The 17,704-nt window shown below is 45.2% G+C and overlaps 1 long non-coding RNA gene across 1 annotated transcript; it reads right to left on the bottom strand.

Moving 5' to 3' along the window:
- Positions 1–9,291: 9,291 nt before the first annotated feature.
- Positions 9,292–11,908, bottom strand: LOC120101442 (uncharacterized). Its single transcript, XR_005502006.2, has 2 exons — positions 11,659–11,908; positions 9,292–9,637 (listed from the first exon to the last, which is right to left on the bottom strand). It is a non-coding gene; the product is annotated as an uncharacterized LOC120101442 (long non-coding RNA).
- Between the last annotated feature and the right edge of the window lie 5,796 nt (positions 11,909–17,704).

A 17,704-nucleotide genomic window follows, 5' to 3' on the forward strand; every position in this document is an offset into this window, starting at 1 on the left:
ACTGACCCTTTCCCATGCATCCCCACACATACACAACACATAAATAAAGAAATAATTAGTGTAAGAAAAATATACAAATAAACCTCTCTATCTAGTCTCTAAATTACTTAGAATGGAGATGTTGTGTAAATGCCCATGCAAAACAGTAGGAGTGGATGACACTAGGGTATGTCACTGTGTGAAAGAAAGTTGTGTAAACTACGTAATTCATTCAACATAACTTACTCAATTCCTTTCTAGCTGTCTAAGTTCCTTCTACAGGGTGCAGCCTAGTTTATTTCAGAGCTAAGATCTGACCGTACACTCTCTTAAGATTGTCTTTATTATGAGTCAGACTTTCAGACATTTGCCAGAAATTTAGACTCTCCAACTCTGAATCAGGCACTTTGTCAAAATAAGAAAATACCCCAAATTTAAAGACCTCATACCTGAAATGACACAAACGGGGGGGAAAAAGATTTGATTAAGAATAGGGCCTCCCCCAGTCATATGTAGCATGTCTTCATGTGGGTCCCAAACAGCTGGAACAGGAGCTATCCCAAAAGCTGTTGCCTGTACATGGGATATGTTCTAGTTCTAGCTGGACCTTGTCTGGCCTCAGTGAGAGAGGAAGCCCTTAACCTCACAAGGGTAGTGGGCATACTCAGGGTGGCCTCACCTTCTCAGAGGAGAAAAGGAGGGTGGATGGGCCAAGGATTGTGGGAGAGGGTGACAGGGAGGGGTTCAGTGAGTGGGATATAAAGTGAGTAACTAAAAGAGTAAAATTAAATTTAAAAAATGGGGCATGGGGGCTGGGGATTTAGCTCAGTGGTAGAGCACTTACCTAGGAAGCGCAAGGCCCTGGGTTCGGTCCCCAGCTCCGAAAAAAAAAGAACCAAAAAAAAAAAAATGGGGCATGGACTACACCTCCAGGACGCTGTAAAATCACCACTCCCAGCAGAATATAACGCACGCAGTGCATGCCCCATGAGCCATGGGGCAGCACACAGCAAGATGTCCCTATACAGACTGCGTGCTGGAATGTGAACCTCTCTAGCTTTGCCAACTGTCTTTGGGAGCCAATCACCTACAGCACCACCCAGCGGAAACAGTGTCTAGACTCAGTCTGAGTGAGGTGTTATAAGGACATAATCTTTGAAATGGGAGACTATATATAAAAAAAATCCTTTGTTATGATGCCTCTATGGTTCAGATACCGTGATGACGTCTCCTTGCCATAATTACACTTGAAAATGAAAGAATGCAGACACGGGAGAGCCAGGCTGAGGTTAGGAAAGCAGCTGACTGAACCCAGCCTAAAATGAAACAAAGCCCACGAGGGGAGAGATCACAGAGGTGGTATTACATTTTATTTGCATAGCATGTGAAATGGCCAAGTCAGGCAAGAGAAGGTTTGGGAACTTTTTATTTTTTTAATGATTAGGTAGTAGTAGTCTTCAGCCCAGTCTCACATTCCAGGAAAAGCATGATCACAGAACAATGGAATGTGTATGTGCTCGAGAAAGAAAACTCAAGAAAAGCAGACACACTCGGCCCTACCCCGCAGGCATGGGCTCATAAACCGGTCAGATGCACAGCCATCTGCTGTGCTTGGAAGCCTGCTAGGAAAGGCAGGACCAGGAAACCCCTCCAGTCACAAGCTCCAGCGCCTGAGGGTGCCCCGATTCCACGGTGAGTTTGTGATGGCAGTAAAGGAAGAGAAGAATCACAGGGAGAAATAGGAAGCATAATAAAAGGGGTTCGCCCTATCAGTCTCCTTCTGACATGGACTGCGGCTCTCAATGCCAGATAACCGAAGCAACTTGAGGCCATGGGGAGAAGCGAAAGAAACCTGGTCTAGTTAATATCTGTTAGCCTCAGTGTTAGTGCCAAGTACACAGACTTCTGCATATGTTATCGCTGTTACTGTCCCCCACCCATAACTCATATGACCATGCTACTGTTAGCCCCTCATCTCACAGAAGGTATGAAGTCCACAAGTAGCTGAGCAGCTTACCCAGGATCATTGTCGAGTGTTGATGGCCTGAGCCAGAGTCTGCACTCCTAATCACAGAGCTCGCCTGTCTCCCACTCACATAACCGAGCCCCCGATACTACCTAAATAACAACATTGCCTTATGCTTGGGTCTTTGTCTACGGTGTACAAGGCATCTCAACCACAAATTCCCAAAGAATGCAAGGAGTTAGAAATCTCTATCCCTGGCTGAAGATAGGGATATCATAAACCCTAGTGTTTCTTCTAATCCAAGCACTTCTCCACCAACCAGTACAGCTAAAGACGCCAACCCAAAAGTCATAACTCTTTCCCCCTGTGATTCTGCTTCAGTAACAGGCCACAGCAGGAGGCCAAATACAGATGGAAACAGTGGTGTGCTACACTTTCATTGAGGGGAAATAAGAGTTGAGCAAGCTCACTCATTGTTCCCGGAGGAGCCAAGTCTACCATGTAAACCCAGTCCCCAGCTCACACCAGTCACTCTTACTTACCAAAGGAATGCAGAGGCTTCTTTTTTCTGTGTTTTCTTTTATCACTTTGCTTTCTCGAACTATATAGTGTCTCCCTACGAATCCTGGGCTGACCTCAAATGGGACATTCTCCTGCCTCAGCTTCTCAAGTGATAGGACTTGAGGTGTGCACCAAGTGACTCTGCTTTTTTATTGGGCAGATATCACTAGGCCCATTATTCATAAAGACCTCAGCTCTAAACACACTAAAGCTGCTGTCTGGGAAGAACTGATCTGGAATATTATAAATCATAAATAAATAATATTATCAAGTACCCTGATGATAGCTCTTAACCTCATAAAGGAATAAAACATTAAACTACTTAGACGCTCATGGCTGTGGTTGATAAGGAAGTCCCAAAGCCAATAGGGTCATGAGCATTCTCTTGCCAGGCAGAGTAATGCACACTCAAAGTCCCAGCATTCAGGGAGGTTAAGGCAGAATGGGACTCAAGTCTGAGCTAGCCTGGGCTACAGAGTAAGACCTTGGCTCAAACTAAAAACAACAGCCATAAGGGTCTCGTCTGTTCTATATTTTTAAAGGTTAAATTTTTAAAAATTAAATGTCTGAGTTTGCCTGTGTGTATCTAAGAACACTACACACATGCCAAGTACCCAAGAAGGTCACTGGGATTATAGCCCATGTGGGTATTGGGAACCCAACCTGGGTCCTCTTCAAGAACAACGCGTTTATATCATTACGTATATCCTGAGTATAGTACATAGCATAATACTGATAAGTATAATAGATGTGTGCTGTGTGGCTTATCTGCGTGGTTTTGTATTCCATATGTTCTCTTGCTATCCAGTTTCACTATGCAAACCCATACCCACACAGCCAGCAACATTGTTTCTCCATCTTAAGTTGCACTAAGATGCCGTGGCTCTCTCTGAGAAAGGTAGCTTGCCGATGACCAAGAGGCCTTATGTGCTGCAATTGCTAGGAAAGACACTAATCCTGAAGGATTTCAGTATGGACGATACGCGGGCCTTAGTTACCATTGTGGACCTCAGTAATAACGGCGGGGAAGGTACCAGTGGTGGTTTAGATGAAGGCATCTGCTTCGAATTACTGTAATTATTTTGGTCTACTTGTCTTTCGAAGTTCAGGCATGAGATTGCAAAGCCTGGAGTGAGTGGAGTTATGACTGACAGATCATCGTTCACTCCGAGGGAAATCCTGAATGCCATTCTCATCAGGCTGCATGGTAAGAGCAAAGTGAACCAGCATGTTCCAATGTCTGTGGAAAGGGGGGAATGCCCACAGAAGGGGAAACTTCCCGCACTCGGTAAGGTAAGAAAGATGTGTGGCCGTGCAGTATGGCCGAGGCCCACAGGCTGCAACACACAGGACCACTGGAGAGGTTAAGGGTGAAGGGCCTGGAGAGGAAGGACAGGGAGAGAGGATGTGCAGAGTCACAAACCCCAAAGCCCCAGGGCCAGGCAGCGAGGCACAGCGGGTGCAAGGCGCTGCAAATGCCTGTGAGCGCAGAAGTGTTCACAGAGGAAATGACACATCTGGATCTGCATCAGAAAGGAAACATGAAGGAGAGAAGAGTAAGAGCTACAGATGTGGCGTGATCAATGCTTCTGGAAGCTGATGTTGAACAGGTAGATTTTCTTACTATATCCCTTATTCCTTTAAACATTTCAACGTTTCCATAAACAAAAAGTAAAAGAAAACGCTTTAAATGTACACAGAAGTAGGTGCATAGGGCTGCCATTTTAAGCCTCTGTGACCGAAAACATACACGTGCACACATCAAAATGGCTGCCCTTTTGTATCCGATCACAAGAGGATGACAAGTAATAAGCTCATGACTGTGATTGATAAGGAAGTCCCAAAGCCAACAGGATCATGAGGCACGACAGCTTCCATTTCTATAGATCAAACATCGCTTACTACAAACAGAATTTGGGCCCTGCAGCATATTTAGATTCCCATACACAGCCACACACACCCATACGCACGTCTGCGCACTCACCAGCACCATCCCAGTGTCGAGACGCTTTGGAAAGTGGCCAGCTCCTTAAGAGCCAACCGGCCTTTCATGGTCAGCCTAGCCAGCCAGTTCACAGGATTCCCGGGTGTCAAGGTGAACATTTAGTCACGGCCGTACTTCCTAGACTACAGTAAGGAGTGGTTAAAGTATGTGTTAGGTTGATTGACCAAACAGCCTTTACACCTTAGAGACTTCATCTTGATGCTTCATAGAAAGTCTATACAGAGAAAATGAGCAAAGGAGAACTGTTGGGATAAAAAAAAAAACTTTAATGTAATGTAATGTACATTATAGAAGGTAATCAGCAATGCAAAAAAAAAAATACCTACGGGATTGGCAAGATGGCTCAGAGGAGAAAGGCACAGGCTACCAAGTCTGATGACCTGAGTTTGATCCCTGGCACCTCCGTAGTAGAAAGAGAGAACTGACTCCCAGAATGTCACATGTGTGTCCTGGCACACACACACACACACACACACACACACACACACACACACACGGGGGAGGAGGGCGGAGGAAGTGGGGAGGGAAGGACGGGGAGGGAGAGGGGGACAGGGACAGGGAGAGAATGTAAAATAATGTTTTTAAATTGTCTCCCCAGATAGATATAAAGATGCTAGACACATACACGGACAGACAGGCTAAAACATGACTCTAAACATGTTTATCACATTAACATCTTCCAGGCCTGACTTTGAAGCTGCTCTAGTACATTCCAGGCCACATTCCCCACGGGCCACATAGGCTAGGACTAGAGTCACAGTCAACTCCCTTTTCCGAAGTGTCCGGGAGCGGTTGGAGACCCGCCCGTGCAGCATGACTCAGCAGTGTGGGATGGAAAGTTTCCGAGCAGATCCTGTCCTAATCAGGCGGGCATGGAGGATGGAGGTTGGCAGGTGAGGGCTCCCAGGTACGGGTGCAGTCAAGTACCCTTACTATGGAGGCAGTAGTGCTGGCTATCGAGAGCTGCCATCCCGCTCACCTGAGCTCCCAAGCCAGTTCCTGCTACATAGACAGGCAGGGTACAAGAGAGAGCCTGACTCAGCGAGTAACACCAAATCGGGATCCAATGCAAAGTATCCCCACCAACAGCCTTCGTTTGCACGCATCTGCCTTCTCTAGCCCGCCCTCCTCTGGACTCCTAGTAAGTGATAAAACTTTCCCGAAGCCAGAGCACACAGTACCCTCCCCGCCCCCGCTCCAGAGTCATTTCCCTGTGACTAAGACTCAGTAGAAACAATCGCCTTTCCTCTTCTTGGCTCAGCCTGACTTCGAGACATGACAAGTGACAGAGTAATTCAGTTGTGACAGGAGCACCACCAGGGGACACACTTGTCAATGGGCCCATCTGTCTACTGTCACTCTCTATCCCTTCAAAAGCTTTCAAGATTGCCCCTCGGCTGGGAGTGTTACAGGCAGAATTACACTCACTCATCCCACTCCTGCTGCATCAGCCAGTTGCTTTAGAGAGGGGCTGGGAGTGGGGGACGGGGAGGGGCAGCCACAGGGAGGGCAGAGGGTGAGCCTAGAACTTGCAGCCCTCTTCCTGTGCTCTAGGGGTTTTCACAGAATGAAAATAAGGAATGGTGATGTCCTGCGCTTTTTTTCACCAAGGGTTGCCCAGTGGCCACTACAGATACAGCAAAGTGTAGATGAAGCAATACGATTCATGGGTGCTGCCCTCACTGAGCTGAGGGGCTTCTAAAGAAGCTACAAGCCTGTGCAGACTGTATGGTTACCAGGTCACCACGTTTTATAACTCGGAAGCAGATGAGTAGCATAGATCCTAGACGTTGTGTGTTGGCTACTGTTGACACCAAACAGCCACAACTGAAGTCCAGCCGTGACAACATCCCTCCCTGTAGTTCCGTTCCTCAAATGTTGGATGGTCTCCTCACCCAGACTGGGATGTTTAAGGCTGGACCTGATCTCCCCTGTGTTCTGCAGGCTTCCCCATGCCTGGTACACTGTGGACTGAACAGTAGCTCTTGGTGAACACCTAACTTTGGTATTCTCTTAGGTATCCTTTGGCACCCCTGCCTTGGGTTTGACATCACTCGGCTTGTTCTACATTAGAATTAAGTTCTGAGAGGACAGGCATCTTCTTGCCAATCTCTGTCTTCCTGGTAGGCATGCCTAAGTGCACTAATTTAACAATCGATTATTGAAACGTTGCCCACAACCGTCATCAAAGCGGCCAGAATATGAAGAAGCCAGGCCTGATAACACGGGTCTGCCATTTAGTACTCAGGAGGCTGGGACAGGACAGTTTGGAGTCCAAGGTCAGCCTGGACGACAAGTGTAAACCATGTCTTGAAAAATTAGGCCCGCAGCTCAGTGCTACAGTGCTTAACTACTGCGCACAAAACCCTGAAACAGATCCCAGTTTTGCAGAAGAACAACAACAGAAATTAACTCGACAGCAAATAGACGCCAGTAAGAGAGGAGAGAGCCAAGCTAAGGATATAACTTAATATTAGAGCATTTGCCTAGCATGCTCGTGCCCCTGGGTTCAAATCTAAGCACTACCCTCCCCCTGAAAAAGATAAGAAATAAACGTCAAGTCTGCCAGTCCCCAAAACATACAGGCAATGTCATCTATACTATTTCTTTCTCCCAGTCACCTGAGGCTAACTTGGAAATCATAGGAAATGTCCATTTTTTACTGACAGTTGAAAAGCGCAGGCACACAGAGATCATTATTGGTTGCAACACCTGGGCTATCCTGTAGGAGGGTGGAACTCAGCCGGCATTGTTTTATTGTCTCCCAGATCCAAACAGGCGCCCCCACAAACACACTCAGACGATTCCAACTCACAGTGGAGCCACAGGTACAGTAGGTGAGACCTGACCTCTCTATCCCTTCAAGCCCTGCAGCATACCCTACAGGCAAAACTCCAAGGAGCAGAAGGCAGGAGATACCCATGTGCCCAAGCATATTTTATTTGCCTGATGTAATTGTTGTCTCTGAGGCTTACTGTCTCTGTCTGCTAATCTAGACCTAGTCCTGGAAGCTTCTAGCCTCCGTACAATCAAATCTAAGCCTAATGTATTCGGTTGCTGAATACGCTCACCCCCTTCCTAGTTCTTTCTGATCTCTGGCTGACTGGTTCAACTCAGCTGGTCTGGCTCAAACTCCTCTCCAAGCTGACTGATCTGGCTTCTGTCAGTTTCTCACTGAATTGCTCTGCTTGGCCTCACGCTAACGTTGGCAGTCTGTTCTAGTCTTCAGGCTCCTTCTCCTTCTCTGGCTTATGCTGTCTTCATCTGTGTCTAGCTTGTTCTCTCTTCAACCTGTCTCTGTAAAACTCAGTAAAACTACCTCCTTTCTCTAGGATGCTCTCTTAAATACCCTCTTTTTCCCCCCCCCTCTGTTCTCCTGAGAGACTTGGGCATATCCTACTCTGCCAGGTATTTCTCTGATTCATCACTTTGCCTGCCACTCGATTAGACATCACTTTCAAACGTGAGCGCGTCCTTCTACAAACCAACTTTACTGTTATTGCTTGGGGGGATTAAAGGTGGACGCTAAGGGCTGAACAATGCCACAACTAGAAACAGGTTTTTCCAGTAAACAGCACAGTCTCGGGGTTCGAAGTGTGATCAAATATCCTGCAACACCCATGCAGTTCTCTCTCTCTCTCTCTCTCTCTCTCTCTCTCTCTCTCTCTCTCTCTCTCTCTCTCACACACACACACACACACACACACACACACGTGTGCCCACACAGAAAGAGACATATGAGAGGCATGCCAAGGCAGACCCATATTGCCAGGCCCAGATTCCAAACAGCTAGAGCAGAAAGTATCAGTTGGCAAGAGCAGGAAAGAGCAAGAGCCTCAGGATCGTGGCCAGGTTGACACAGAGTTCTTGGCATAACCACTCTGCAGCCCTTTTTTTCCCCCAGGAAAACTGGCAGTTGCTAGCCTCTCCAGCCCTTCCCAGAGTGGTGAATCCTAGCTCTGGAAAAAGAAGAATTCGAAGGGCCACTATTTGCCTCTTACTGCCTTCAGACTGCATTAAAATACTGTTCGCTTGTCTTGCAGTGAAGTATGTTTTCATTAATACAAACAAAGATGAAAACAGTAAGGGCCACTTCTACATTTAACCTGTGTTTTCCACCTCGTTAAAACACTGCGCCTTATAACATGGAGAACCCTGGACATCATTTATCCTAATGTCCTATTAACTGTATGGGAAATAAAGTCTCATGAAAGTCCTACAACTTGACCACCTCCCTCATGAGTGAGAGTTGTCCTAAATCCCAGATAGCACGCTATATTCTCCTCCATTCTGCCCCAACATTCATGCCCAAGAAGGTGGTAAAATCTGGACTATGATTTTGTGATATTGCACTCATAACTGAAGCTGCGTTTTGTGAGCTTACAAACATAGTTGTGTGCTGTGACCCATCTGTGAGACACATAAAGATATTCTGGGATCAGGACTAGGGCACGGGTGACTTCAGTAAATAAAGAGGCAAGAAACATAATGACCTTCTAAGAAATCTTCTTGGAGGTCGTGGCTGAAAACTGATGAGGTTAGCAGAAGGATGGTTCAAACCCTATTTCTGCCATTTATGGTTGGGGGGCCTGGGGCCACTTCTGTCATCTTTCTAAATCTTCATCTCCCTTCTAACATGAAAAGTGAGAGGGACCACCGAGGAGCTAACCTTGTTTTCTTACACACACACACACACACACACACACACACACACACACACACACACACACACATTTTTAGCACACATGAACAGTTCAATCCATTTTTCCCTAGCTACAGATTCTGGGCACTAGCAAAGTTTATTTCTGGAGGTGGCTGATCAAAATGTCGGTTTTACTGGTGGGGTTCCTTCCTATGGTGGGTTATTAACATTTATAAAGGCCCTTCAGACATTGGTCTCTTCAACACTCATCGTCAGATCAGGTTTGTCATCCTCTCCAACATCACCAGCATCTTCCTTACCAGCAGCAACAGCAGCTTAAAATGTCATCCCTACCTACAGCAGCAGCAGCAGTAGCAGCAACTGGAGTCCCAGGCACAACCATCTACAGCACTGGCCTCCAATGGTGAGGTTAGGCGTCTTCACAGAGCAGGAAACTGCTGTCTGGGAGCAGACATGGCAGGACCTTTGAAGGCGAGAGGATTGAGCATTTGCTTTTCTGTTGGCATGGGCGGAGCATTCCCAACATTAGAGAAAACCTCTCCAATTTTATTCTTAAAGGAGGCTGTGAACTTGGAAGAGCAGCCCTTCGCTCACCTGACAATCTCAGGAAACATTTGCCCCTGCTTCCAAATGTCTCCCTTTATTTTCATGAGGAATGTGTGGGGCTGCAGGCTGGATCTTTCCACGCTAAAACTCTGCCCCAATAGCCTTGGTTCTGGATACTCAGTGTGCAGACCCAAACCAGTCCTTCCCACCCCAACCCCCTTTCCCTTCTCAGTTCTCACTGAAACAGCTTTTGCTTCTATCAGGGGAAAAGGGGGCACCAGCATTTAATTGGTCCCTAAATACAGTAGCAATGTTTTGTTAGTGATGCTGGAGATTAAACCCAGGCAAGCACTCTAACCATATGGGCATATTCCCAGCCCTTGTTTTTCCTTTTGTTTTGTTGGGTTTTTAAGTGTTTTGTTTTCTTTTGCAGTTGGGTCTCATTATACAGCTCTCACTGACCCTGAGCCTGATAATGTAGCCCAAGCTAACCTTAAACTTCTGTATCTTTACTCCACAGCCTCCAGAGTGCTGGCATCACAGGCTTGGATTGTTCCCCATACACGTGTGTGTGTGTGTGTGTGTGTATGTATGTATGTATGTATGTATGAATGTTGTATGTATGTGTATGTATATGGACGTGTATGTATGTATATGTATGTGTATGTATGTATATGTATGTTTATATTCATATATGTATGTATATATGTATTGTATATGTGTATGTGTATGTATGTGTATATGTGCATGTGTATGTATGTGTATGTGTATATGTGTGTATGTGTGTATGTGTGTGTATGTGTATGTATGTGTATATATATGTATGTATGTGTATGTGTATATGTGTATGTATATGTATGTGTGTATGTATATGTATGTATGTATGTGTATGTGTATGTATGTGTATGTATATGTATATATGTGTATGTGTATGTGTATGTATGTGTATGTATATGTATATATGTGTATGTGTGTATGTGTGTATGTGCATGTATGTGTATGTATATGTATGTGTATGTATATATTCATATATGTATGTATATGTGTGTGTATGTATGTGTATGTGTGTATGTGTGTATATGTATATGTATGTATATATGAATATATATGTATATACGCATGTATTTTCCCACACCCCTACATGCACACCAGCAGTAATAATCTTTTAAATGGCAAAGAAAATAAATATGGATAAGCCATTTAAAAAGTTGTTTTAATGACTATAAAAACTGATAAGAAAGAATGATGTTTAGTTTTTTTAACTGTGATAATTTTTTTAATCTAGAATCTTATTTCTATTCTTATTTTAAACATATTAATCACCCAAGGACTAGTCTGCAAGGACCTTAGCATAACCTTAGTGACGGGGACATTTACTCTAGATATCTTATTTCTATTATTCCTGTTTCTTAAATTGTAGTGCTTTTAAATTACTGGCTAATGGAGCTTTCAGTGCCATGGGCCACACTCTCCTCCCGTGATCTGTCATCTCCAGCAAGCAAACTGGCTCTGTCTGCAGGCATCTGCTTCACTAATTCGGGACAGTAAGCCAATTTTTCTAGATTTCCCTGGTGCTGTTAGCAATTTGGATTTGTCTCTGAGAGAGGCGACAAAGACTCAGAATATCAATTTAAATTCCTGAACTAAAAACTCGTAATAAAAATCTGACTCTCGAGTACTTCCCTAACAGCACACACAAGGTCTGCCTTTACCGGTTGTCTTATTAATGCTAGAAACAAAGTTATGGGGGTGTTTCTTCTTCTTGAGAGAGGAACAAGTGATTTTTGCTTCTAGCCTAATCTGCAACCTACTTAAAACCAAAGGTCTGGGTGGTACTCCCTCGAGGCCAAGACTAACAGTTGTTAGTTAGTGAAGGCATTCACCAGATGTTGCAGCCAGAGGCGTCCAGCAACACTGCTCAGAGCAGCCTTCACTCACCCCATTTAGAATTTACAACAAACTGAGCAGAAAGCCGTTAGAGCCCTTTCAGTATGGAGTCTTCCTTTGGGCCTCAAGCAGAGTTCAGCAACGGACGGATGTGCGTGCCATCTGCTCCAAATTCACGTCGCTCTTTCGCGGCCTTTCTGCCGAAAGGAAGGAGTCCCAGATACAGCCTAGAAACGCGGAGAGGTCACTCGCAGTCACTTGGGGAATATTAAAATCCCTAAGGGTTTCCAACAACACCTAGGGAAAGAACTCACAATGCCGTAATTGAATGGAATAATAACAGACCGTAATATAAGACATAAAATGAACAAACATTATGAATTAATCATACTTGGACAATTACAACCCATATGGCTTGTTAAACTCAATCTGCTCCCCGTAGGGATATGGACTGCGTACTGTATCGCTAACGCCGTGGCTTGTCCTCCCATGCCCCTCCCCCGGGGAGGCAATGGCTTAATTTTGTGAATGAGAAAACGAAGTAGAAACGGTGATATGCTCATGAGTTGGTGTCTGTTTAAGCCTCCCGTGTGGATCCAAGGTGGAGATGCCATTGGAGGTCTGAGACCTTCCCCACCCCAAGACAGCAAAGCTTTCCAACACAAACCCTCTTCTCTTTCCCACCCGTCCTGGCTTTTCCACTCTCCGCTTTGAGATCTCTACAGCGGAAAGCTGGAAAGCTGGCCTTTGTGTGCACCTTTTTTCGGGCAGCAGAGAAGGTTTTTGTCCTACCTAATAGGACACCACTGTCAGGCGACAGCAGCCGTTCACTGGAGAAAGAGAGCTTCGCTGTTTGTGTGGTAAAGTCAGCGATAGGACCTGGATGGCTGCCGAGACTTCCCATAGCCAAGGCTTCTGCTGATCTTTAGCAAATGCTTTAACATAGCTGACTGTGGGTTCCCACACCCATAAAATGGGGAAACCCTGATGTCCGCCAGTGTGCAACCGTCTCCTGAGTCTCTTAAGACACACTCTAGAGCAGCAATTCCCAACCTGTGGGTCTCCTCACTCCCTTTGGAAGTCAAATGAGCCTTCCACAGGGGTCACCTCAGACCATTGGATAACACAAATATTTACATTATATTAAAGGTCACAGCATGTCTTATATTATGGTTTGTTATTATTCCTAGTTCTTTTCCTAGGTATTGTTTTCTTAGGGATTTTAATTATAGTTATGAAGTATCAACAAAATAATTTTATGGTTTGGGTCACTGCACCATGAAGAACTGTATGTATTAAAGGATCACAGTGTTAGGAAGGTTGAGAACCACTGTTCTAGCGAGAATCTAATCCAGTGGCAGCCTGCGTTCATGAGCTGGTGTTGAATGCCTTTTCTGGACACATGTGAAATCGAACTGTTTGAGAGAGAGTAAGGAACTGAGGAGAATTCTCTTAACTTCGCAATGGCCTGGGCTACCTAGCCACCTGTAGTGGAAGCTATTCTAGAGAACAAAACAGGCTCAGGCCTTGCCTCAAGAACTGGTGTACCTCAAAACTGACCATCCAGAAAATCCTAGAAAATTCCACTGAATGCCGTTGGCTCTCCCTACCTTGTAAATTCAGAAGCTGTGGAAAGTAAGGTAACCGGCTCAAGTTTCCCAAGTAACCTTTCCCAAGCCAGTAGCTGGCGTGAGTGTATGCTCCCTGACACTGAGGTGAGACATATCTCTGCTCCCGCTTCCCTGGGTTGAGCGGTCCTAGCATCCGTACACACCTTTGTGTGTGAGATCTGCTGCTGGGTCAACTGAGTGCCCTGGACCATGAGCCTAGTCCTGTTGGCCCAAAAGTAGCCTGAAGAATCAGCCTCTATGAACAAGCTTTAAGTATATAAGCATTATCTTGCATTATCCCAGAGCAAGTCCTGTGATGCATTTTCTTACAGACAGAGACATTTTCGGGTTAGCTCTTTGGGTCAGTATCAGCTGTAACATCCTTCCTGGTTGTTTTTACTATCCTTTAGCTAAATCATGGCTAAACTCTGTGTGGACTATGGTGGAGGGAGATGCTCATCTTGGAAGAGGTCGAAGTCTGTAGATTCTGTGCCCTGAGTTTTACCCACTCCTGAGAGAACACATAGACATTGCTTCCCCTCTGTCTGACCCTTCCGCAAAATCAACTCAAAATAAGGTCATTTAATACAGTTTTAAGAACTCAATGAGGATAAAAATCAAAGAGCTCTGACTTCCTGGAATCTGGGTGTGAACCCTGCTGCCCCTCTGTCTATATTGAGGAAGCACCTTCACCCAGATTCTCATCCTATGGGGTTGAAATTGGGGCAGGGCATTTAAGTGCTCAATAATATTACTTTTATTTATTTATTTTTTTGCCCAATTTCCTGCCTCACTTTCCCCTACTCTTCCTGACTGGAGTTGCCTCTGTCTCTTATCTGGCTTATCAAAAACCCTCTTGGGGGCTGAAGAGATGGCTCAGTGGTTAGGAGCATTGACTGCTCTTCTAGAGGTCCTCAAGTTCAATTCCCAGCAACCACATGGTGGCTCACATCCATTCTATACCGAGACCTTGTGCCCTCTTTTGCTGTGCAGGCATACACGCAGGCAGAATACTGTATATGCAATAAATAAATAAATCTTTTTTTTAAAAAATCCCTCTGAACTGTATTTTCTTCTCCTTTCTTCTTTTTAGACATGTCTCCTGGGCTGCATAGTCAATACAGCACCCATAATGGATGCATTTGTTTCCTTTGGCTGCTGTAACATATTATTGTAGTATCCATGACGGAGAATAACACAGTTGAACTCTGGAGCTACACTATCTCAAATGTATCTTAGTGGTCTAAAACCTGGGTATGGGCAGGATAAGCCTTCTGCATGCTCTGAGAGCCCACCCCATAGCCTTTCTCACTCTTTCATTGTGTCCCAGGGTATTTTCTTGTTGCTGAAATAACGATAGTAAAAAAGATTCTGGCCAAAGCAGCTCAAAGAAGAAAGGCTTCTAGCTCACAGTTCAAGATACCGTCCACCATGGTAGCAGTGTGAAGGCAGCAAAAGCTTGAAGCAGCCGCTCACATTATGTCTGTAGTCAGAAGACAGCGGTGAGTACAAACATGCCACTGCTCTGTGTGTGTGTGTGTGTGTGTGTGTGTGTGTGTGTGTGTGTGTTTCTCTACTTCTCTGTTTCTCTCTTTCTCTCTCTCCACTTGTACAGTCCCATCCACAGCTGAAATATACTTTCCAATCCATTAACATAACCAAGATAGTCCCTGACAGGCTTGCTCAGAATCCCCTGTGGTTCTTTCTGTCACCTTGACAAATGACAGACCAGCACAGCTCATGACTCCTTCCCTGGCTCGTGTTCAGATCCGGCGATATGGACTGAGCCATCTCACTGCCCCTTCTTTGACTCATCATCTGACCTGTCTGTCTTTCCTTATAAGGACATGTGTGAATACACAGGGGGCCATCAGGACAATCCAGGGTAATCTTAAGAATCACAAGTAGCAGCATTCATTCCCTCTTCCAAAAGAAAGACTAGTGCACAAACATTTCCGGGATCCATGAGTCTGTCCAGGAGAATGGTCCAGTTAAACAGGTTCTCACACCCTTTATGACTCAGACTCTCCAGTGCTAACCACATACTCACTGTAACTCATCAGAATACGTGTCCTTCCACATTCCTCTGACCCAATAAATTGAGCAGCCACTTGCATGATTTGTGCATATCACAAATGAAAAGGAGAGAGATTGTGGAGAAGGAAAGAAGGAAAGGGGAAAGGAAGAGGAAGATAAAAGAAGAGGAAGAGAAGGAGAAATCCAAAGAGAAAACAAGTCTATGAAAATGTGCTCAACTTCATGAATTATTTCATTTAAACCATGATCCAAAACAATGGCTAAAATCAAAAAGAAAATACCAAGTGTTGACAAGGACATGGAGCATCATACATTGTTAGTAGGGATGTAACTCCTTATAGCTACTTTAGAATATAGCTTAGCTGCATTTACTAATGCTGAACATATCCATATCCTGGAATCCAAGAAAATCACATTATATTTTAATCTGTTTTTTTTAATACCACCATCTCTCACCAACTGCAAGTGCCTGACAAGTTGAATCCTAGAATGATAGCTAGCATATAGCAGGTATTTGAAAAAAAATATTTGCAATGAGTAAGTTAGGGCACCTAAGAGAGCCATTCACAGGTCACAGCTGCATCCTCTGGCTTCATCCACCATCCTAACATTATCTTAGCTTCTCCTTCTTTACTAACTTTTGACATCTCGGTTGGGTAGTCAAGTTAAATGTCAGATTTCCTTCCCCTCTGCCTTCCTCCTGTGTAGATTCATCACACCTAGCTTCCTCCTCTGAGATTGCCCACACCTGATTTGGCTCCCACGCAGAGACCAGGCTTCCCAAAAGATCTGAGTGACTGAGCGAGGGAGAGCATGGAGACAGACTTTGAACAGCACAGCAGAGATCTGGCTACATTTCTCAGACTCTTGGCATTTCTTTTGTCTCCAGAAGCTCCCTCGAGCCAGGGGAAGTCTGGAAGTGTACAGACGGTGTCTACACTGGCCATGTTTGTCTCCCTGTGACCACGTAGCAGCTCTCATTTTCTTTCCCTTGCTCTTCTCCAGGTAGAGTTCTACCCTTTACATATCTCCGTGTCATTGCTTACCTCTAAGTCCCTTCTTCCAGATGCCATCTCTCTCTCTCTCTCTCTCTCTCTCTCTCTCTCTCTAAGGCCCACTGAAGTCACCAACAGTGTCCTACAGGTTTCTATGGACCAATTCAGAATTCTCTATAGTCTTACGACACAGAAGTCCCTCGTTGTTCCTCCAATAGTGAGGAAGCCTGACTCTCCATTCTTTGTCACTTTGTCTAAATAAAAGGATTTCTGTATACCTGGCCCATGCTATCCATTCTCTCAGGGTTCAAGGGATGGCATTTTCCCAGTTCCCTCCCCTCTTACCTAACTTAACACAACCAAAATCCTGGTAATATTAGGCAGTAGCTAAGGGGTGTCTTCCACTGTTCCTCAGTAAATCACCAGCATGATTCTATGAGATCAGGTCTATTTTTAACTGCACTTAGCAGAGAAGGAAAGGAAGGCACAGACACACGAAGGACTTGTCTAAACTCAGACAGCCAGAATGTAAGGTAAAGTAAACCTTGCACACAACCAACTCCCACCACCCCACCCCATCCCACCAGTCAGTAGCAATCATGGAGGAGGAAAAGGCAATGCTAGCTTGCCGTGTGGTGAGTATCGGGCTCTGTTCTGAGTACTTAATAGCCAAAAACTTTTGGGATCATACAATGCCCAAGATTTGGATTTGTGGGGTTTTGTTGTTCGTTATTTGAGACGGTTTCATAGTGAAGCTCAGGCTGGCCTCAAACTCAAAATCCTCCCGGAGCCTCCTGAGCGCTAACTAGGACTGTAGATATATACCGCCACATATCAGATTATATATTTTATAAAGGTGAAGCATCTGATGGGAAAAAGTACTGCACAAACTCACAAAGTTCTTGAGTGGCCTCCAAACGAACCTTCTGCTCCTGGATCCCAGACCCCACCAACTCTATGAGAAGCAGCCATTGCCTGTGGAGGGCTGCGTGCTGGGAGAGCCGATGGGGGCGCGCTAAGAATGCCTGAGCATTCCTGACTCCAGTTTGTAGGTGTGGTTCTGACTCCATCTGGGATATTTGCTCACTAACAACTCACTGTTCCACTCCGCACAAACATAGAGATTATAGTCTTTAAGGGCCTTTGAGTCTCTCTGACCACTGAGATAGCCATCTTTTCTGCCTTTTAAAAAGACCAGAGCAGAGAATGTGGTTCAAAGTCACAGAGAGTGCAAAAGAGAAGGACCTGTTTCCATCCTCGCTGGCACTCTGCCCAGACTCTACAAAACTCCTGCCAAGACCGCTCAGTCGGGGAAAAGCGGTGGATTTCCAGTCTGAACACGTGGGTCTTCTCTGCGGTTCTCAAGGAGGGAGATCTACTTCCTGTTCAGAACTCTGTACTCAGGAAGAGGCCACAGACCATTTCCCTGGAGCTTCTGAGAAGGCAGAGCGCAGG

The sequence above is a fragment of the Rattus norvegicus genome, chromosome 3, assembly GCF_036323735.1.
Source record: "Rattus norvegicus strain BN/NHsdMcwi chromosome 3, GRCr8, whole genome shotgun sequence".
Classification (NCBI taxonomy): domain Eukaryota; kingdom Metazoa; phylum Chordata; class Mammalia; order Rodentia; family Muridae; genus Rattus; species Rattus norvegicus.